The sequence below is a fragment of the Python bivittatus genome, unplaced genomic scaffold, assembly GCF_059951505.1.
Source record: "Python bivittatus isolate LINGU-HERP-01145 unplaced genomic scaffold, Pbiv_v1 ctg000030_np1212, whole genome shotgun sequence".
Classification (NCBI taxonomy): domain Eukaryota; kingdom Metazoa; phylum Chordata; class Lepidosauria; order Squamata; family Pythonidae; genus Python; species Python bivittatus.
The window spans coordinates 3,368,525-3,375,711 of record NW_028277031.1 but is presented as its reverse complement, the minus strand read 5'-3'; positions in this window follow the sequence as shown (position 1 = coordinate 3,375,711).

Sequence of the window (7,187 nt, the reverse complement as noted above, 5' to 3'; positions counted from 1 at the left end):
ACTTTGTTTTTTTGTATTTGTTTTCTTAATTTTCTTAAATGTGTTTAGTTTGGATTTCTTCTTTTTATGCATATAGTTTATTTTGTAATTGTTTAATAGTTTAGATATATATTTGGTATCACCTGTTAGTAATATGTAACGTAACTTAATAAAATGTAATGTTTTAAAATAATAGTGATAATATTTTTTTAAGTACCACTCACTGATTCAATTAATAAAAAGAAGAAATTCCAGTCTGGCTAAATCTTGATTCTAAATTTTCCCTTGCACCACATCAAAAGCCTTTTTCACCTGTTATGAAATCACCACTGCTAATTTTAACTTTTCATAATGTATATCCGAAATATCAGTTAGTACTGTAATAGTGTCAGGTGCTTGGTAACCTTTTATAAAATCTGATTGTGCAGGATGAATAACTGAAGGTTATGTCATCTGGAATCCTCATACCAAGGTTTTGGCATCAAGATTTAACAAGGGATCGGGCAACAGCTAAAGGAGGTTGGAGAACATTGTTCCACAAGGCATGATTATAAGCCTCTAATTGGGGCTAGAACAAAGAAACTAGGGTATCTCTCATATCACTCAGTGATTAGTGATCAGCCATTAGGCTCAGAAAATTTCCCTCTCTTCTACTCTTTCTAGGAAACATAAAGGTGAGGTTAAATAAGTAGCCTGATCACGCACAGTCCTTGGATCAACTATATTATTTAAAAATTTATTAAATTTTTACAGGAACCTATATTACATTGATCTATTCAGCTAAAGATCAAGATATTAAAAAAATAATCAAGTCAGGAATCACCCTGATGTAGTACTGAAAAAAGTATATTCTTATTGTGGTTTAACCGTCACCACATATCCACCAAATTAAACTATGGCAGATAAGCTTGCAATGCTTTCCATATGCAAGGATTAAATTTAGATGGGTTAGTAGGGCAGTCTAATAAGGGATCTAGAAATTGATTAAAATCTCCAGCTATAATTATCTAATCTACTGCTAGACTGGAAAGATGTCCAAAACACCTATACAATATATCTGGATAACCCTTAATAGGAACATAATAATTAATGAAGTACATTTATTCAAACTCTTAATCATGAATATTAAAAAATATCCTACTGAATCACTTAGTTCTTGTTCCATAACCCTTATCAAATAGTTACTATATGCCTCAGAGATTTTGAATTTCCACTAATATATACAATAATTGAACAAACAATCTCTAGATAGAATATGAATTTATGATTTAAAAAAAACAAGGTTTTAAATTGCTACATTAGTATCTGTCTCCTCCTCATGAGCCCAGAAAAATAGGGCAAAATAAAACGGGAAGAATCTTGGGGGCTTTTGCAGACAGTGGGTGTTGTATGACGGGCCCTGCCTCCCATGCAACCATTTTGCAATGGGAAATCCTCCGTGACCACCATTTTGTGGGAGCACTCACAATTCCAAACGTGCTCTTTCGCTCCAGAGGAGAAGCAACTCAACTATTGCTCCAAGTGTAGAACTAGAGCTAAGTCATTTTTTAATCAATGGAATCCAGTTGACCCTTATGTCCCTGGACATAAGAAACTGCAGAATAGAAACTGCAGTCCCATCACCTGCCCAACTGGAGTGTGGCCTCTATAAGGAGCAAAGCATTTTGTTAACATTTCTGGCCTCTGACCACAGGCCCTGGTTTGGGGTCTTCTTACAGCCATCAGGAGGATAAAACGGACTAATTCCTGAAAATCAGGGGACAATACCAGAAAGATGGGATGTTAGAGGCACACAGAATGGATATGCTGGGGAAGGGATGTTGAGGCTGAGCTCTTCTATAGAATCCTAGAGTGAAAGGGATCCTTGAGAACCTCAAGTCCAACTCCTCCCCTCAATGTAGCAATGTAAATTAAATATTCCCGATGAACAGAACAGAAACTTTATTGATTTAGTCATCTGACCATATCAAAAGTATAAAACCAATACAAGTATACAAGTAAATACAAAGAAAACAGTAGGACAAATTCATAATAAGTCATCACCTCTACAGTTAACCCCAATCTGATCTAGATTCAAAATCGCCTTTCATATAAAGAGTGCAGTCTTACTAGTGATATGCAGGTTCACCTCCTGCAAAAAGTAAGACAATTTCTCCTGGGTGCCCCTGTATTTTTAGTTTTTAAGTAGGAATCTAAGTAAACAGACCTTTCTGTAGAATATAGTTTGCAGTCAAAGAGGATATGTGCAATGTCTTCAACAACTGGCGCACCACAAATACACAGTCTTTCTTCAGATAGAACTCCATGAAATCTCCCTTATCTTACCATGGAGTCTAGCTGTTCAAAACGAGCTCTGGAAAAAGCTCTTCTGAGATGTTTGGGGCATATAAGCTGTTAAATACTTTTCTAACTGGAAGGCTGATTTGTGCTGAGCCAGCCACTTCAAGGACTTAACATGTTTAAGGGATGCAATATCACCTTGGGCAGCCACATCTATGACCCTTTGTTTGAAACTTTTCTTAGCCTTCAGATCTGATTGGACTGGGAATTGGATGGATAATCTATATTGTGATACGGCATTTGAAAGTTGGACAGCCCAAATGCGAGAAGGCATATTATATCATTGTTCTTCAAAACAAAGCTTGGGAAATCTATCTGGGTCCATAGATAAGATCTTCAGCCAATAATTGAATGCTTAAGAAATCTGTATGTGGGCCAAGAAGCAACAGTTAGAACAGTTAGCAACAATGGAACAACCGATTGGTTCAAAATAGGGAAAGGAGTACGACAAGGCTGTATACTGTCACCCTGCTTATTTAACCTATATGCAGAGTACATCATGAGAAATGCCAGGCTGGAAGAATCACAAGCCGGAATTAAGATTGCAGGAAGAATCATCAATAACCTCAGATATGCAGATGATACCACCCTAATGGCAGAAAGTGGAGAAGAACTAAAGAGCCTCTTGATGAGGGTGAAAGAGGAGAGTGCGAAAGCTGGCTTGAAACTCAACATTAAAAAAACTAAGATCATGGCATCTGGACCCATCAATTCCTGGCAAATAGAAGGGGTAGAAATGGAAGCAGTAACAGACTTCATTTATTTGGGCTCCAAGATCACCGCAGACGGAGACTGCAGCCATGAAATTAAGAGACGCTTGCTCCTTGGGAGGAAAGCCATGGCAAGCCTAGATAGCATATTAAAAAGCAGAGACGTCACCTTGCCGACGAAGATCCGCATAGTCAAAGCTATGGTTTTTCCAGTAGTAATGTATGGCTGTGAGAGCTGGACCATAAAGAAGGCGGAGCGCCGAAGAATTGATGCCTTTGAACTTTGGTGCTGGAGAAGACTCTTGAGAGTTCCCTGGACTGCTAGGAGGTCAAACCAGTCAATCTTAAAGGAAATCAACCCTGATTGCTCATTGAAAGGATCGATAATGAAGCTCAAGCTCAGATACTTTGGTCACCTAATGCGAACAGAGATCTCTTTGGAGAAGACCCTGATGCTGGGAAAGATTGAAGGCAAAAGGAGAAGAGGACGGCAGAGGATGAGATGGTTAGATAGCATCACTGAAGCAATGAGCATGAAACTGAGCAAACTCAGGGAGGCAGTGAAGGACTGGAAGGCCTGGCGCAATATGGTTCATGGGGTCACGAAGAGTCGGACACGACTTAACGACTAAACAAAATACCCAACTCTGCCCTTACTGCTGGAGTTGGTGTAGACCTGAGCACCCTCAAGATGCATTTCAAGAAAGTGGCCTGTATCTGTTCCAATAAGGGGACTTTTATATATCACCATAGTTCTACGCCATATGGAATCATTGGGACTATTTTGCTGTTATATACCTTTATGATTGGAATTAGAGAACCTGGGTAGCTGTCGCTGGCGAGCTCCCTTATGGCACTGGCACAGTCTGTAGCCCTCAAAGAACTCCTCTTAAAATATGGGAGCCAGGAACCTGTTTCTGTAAAAACAAGTCCTAGGCATAGATAGGACTTAATCTGATACCCTGATCTTTGGGTAGCAAGTCCTTTTCAGTTACCCAGTCCTCAATCTTGTATAAAAGATATTTGGCATACAACTTTGCTACAATGTCGATTAGATTAATCAGTCTGTAATTTGAGGGATCACCTTTATCACCCTTTTTGTAAATGGGGACCACAATAGCAAGCTTCCAACCAGCTGGAATTTGGCAGGAATTATTTATATGAGTAAATAAACCTACATAAATAATGTATGGCTGTGAGAGCTGGACCATAAAGAAGGCTGAGTGCCGAAGAATTGATGCCTTTGAACTGTAATGCTGGAGAAGACTCTTAAAAGTCCCCTGGACTGCTAGGAGGTCAAACCAGTCAATCTTAAAGGAAATCAACCCTGATTGCTCATTGGAAGGACTGATAATGAAGCTCAAGCTGGGATACTTTGGTCACCTAATGTGAAGAGAAGACTCCTTGGAAAAGACCCTGATGCTGGGAAAGATGGAAGGCAAAAGGAGAAGGGGATGGCAGAGGATGAGATGGTTAGACAGCATCACTGAAGCAATGAGCAGGAAACTGAGCAAACTCAGGGAGGCAGTGAAGGACAGGAAGGCCTGGCGCAATGGGGTTCATGGGGTCACAAAGAGTCGGACACGACTTAACAACTGAACAACAACAACAACAAAATAAACCTACAAGTAAGGGAACCCACCAGTTAATATGACATTTGAACAATTCAGGGGGTAGAAGATCTTCCCCAGGAGCCTTATTGGGCTTCAGGGTCTCTAGTCACCCGAGGCCAGGGTGGGGAGGGACTACAGGCCTTCTGTAGATCGTTTTGTGGGCCCTCTGATCCACTGCAACTTGAGACAGTGAATAATTGGCAGTAATATTCCTCCCACATGGAGACAGGTATAGGGATCTCCAGGGAGAACCCTGCAACTGTACATTGTACATTCCTGCAATATTCCTGCAACTGAATGCCAGAAAAGACTGGGTTTGAGTTTTTGGCTGCTAACTCTAAATTTAACCAGAGAGAGGACAAATGAAGAAACTTCTTATGCTTGATAGTTTTCTTATACTCTTGTCTAAGTAGCATGATTGTTATCTGATGGATAGTTCTGTGCTAGACACATAGCCAGCCTTAATCTTTTTCTCAGGGAATGGCATTCTGAGTTAAACCAACGAGGACCTTTTATCTAAGACCTTCTGGGGAGGGCCTTTTCAGTTAAACGTTTTCTTAGTCCTGCCCTTTGGTTTTTATAGGCTATAAGTGCAGAGTCAACATCAGTGCCAGGTGAGGTAACTGTGTCTACCAGAGCCAGGGCTTGATCAGGATTCATAGATTCAGTCATCGCATCCATTCTGGCCCGTTTTATTCTTCTATCCTCTAAATGGAGTGAAACCCATCTATTGTTTGCGGTATGGGGCTGAGGTCTGAATGCCCACAGGAATTTACAGCAACTGGTTGGTGGTCGCTATCCTCCCTTACATAACCCTGGATGTCTGAGAAAAGGGACACATTACTATTTGAGACACTTGATTTCTCTCAATTGTAAGTAAAGGGTAAACAAAACTACGATCCTTGCCCCCTAGAATCTGCAGGTTACACTTGCACACCAGGTTTAACAACTGTGTACCAGCAGCATTTCTCTTCTGGTCCCTAAAAGACCCTAAAGGTAATGGGGCATGGAATTCTTTGGGGATGTTCATATTACTAATACGATCTTGTATAGAGGGTCCTAGCCTTGCATTAAAATCTCCCAGAACAATTACGACTGTTTTAGGAATTTTGAGATTAGCTCTACTGTGAGAAAAGTGAATCTTTGGGTGAAAAAGACAAGTTTCTAGAGGCCTCAGATGAATGGGATCGCCTTAATAAGATTGAAACATAAAGGCATGTGGAAGCATCCTTGAAGCTGTGTGAACCAGGCCGGTTGTAAACTCCTTATCACAAACATCCCCATAGCAACCTGGGCATCTGCCCTGAGGGAGGATGCCTTCTTCCTGGCATTTGGCACCTTGAACTAATTTGTGTCTTCTTCTCTGTGACACTATTGTTTTACTAGCAGTTAACAGATAACAGAGGGGCAGAGAGTAACTTGAGAACTATTGCTTATTTAGGTATGCCTGCATCATCATATGAATATGTATGCGTATATGTTCTTTTTCCCTTCCCCTTCTTGTAGAACTGTATAAATATCAGAACATCCATTTTGCCTGTAGGGGAGCGCCTCCCACTAACTTCTGGTGGGGTCCCCCTCCAGTACATACTGCTCAATAAACACTGCAGTGAAGCCTTGATTATTCTGCATTTGTGTCCTGCCTTTTGATCCCACACTACCAAGGTTTGCTTTAAGTTCATCCATAGATCAGAGGAATAACATGTAGATGTTTGCGGGGGTATATAGGCCTTTTACATCACAATCATAGAGGATTATGGAATTAACAGCTCAGCCAAAAGGTGAAGAGCCACCTAGGATCAAGATTTTGGCAAAAAAACGAATGGCTTGTAAGTAACTCATCATTCCTTTTGCAATTAACAGAAGCAACCTGAGTTACCTGGTTCCTCGTGTTGGAAAACTGGATTATCATGGGCAAACGGAAATAAAGCAAGGCCACACCCTGACTCAGCAAAGAAAAGCTTCATTGATGAGTTGCAAGCTCTCCCATTTCCAAGACACCTTTATCAGGAAAGGCAGTTCAAACCCCAAAGGCAGGGAACGTAGAAAGAGCCCTGCTGGACGGGGCAGCCACGGGGGATCAACAAAATCAAGTTGGCTGATGCAACTGAGGGACTGAAGCCTGCCGTCTTGACCCCCTGGCAACCCGTGCGGACGCCCTTGCTGCTGCTGGATCAGACCGTGAGCAACAAGATGCAGTCGGGATCAAGGGTGTTTGGGGAGTTCAGGAGGGCAAACAGCAGCACCCGCCCGCCACACCTTCAGGCCACTTCCGCTCTTCATGGGATCACGTGACGGGCAGCCAGAAAAGGCAGGGCACCTTCACAGGACCGCAGCAAGGTGCTCCCTCGCTCTTTCATTCTTCTCAGACATTACACAGCCCAGTAATAACTAGCCAGTGTGATGATGATGGTGGTGGTTTATTAAATGTGAACACTCCCAATGATTCTGGGCCACTAACTCCTGCCCTCTTCTGCAAGACTTTTCCCACTCTCCATTTCAAGCTGCTTAAACTGATAGCCAGCGCTGCTGCGGATGGCAGTAA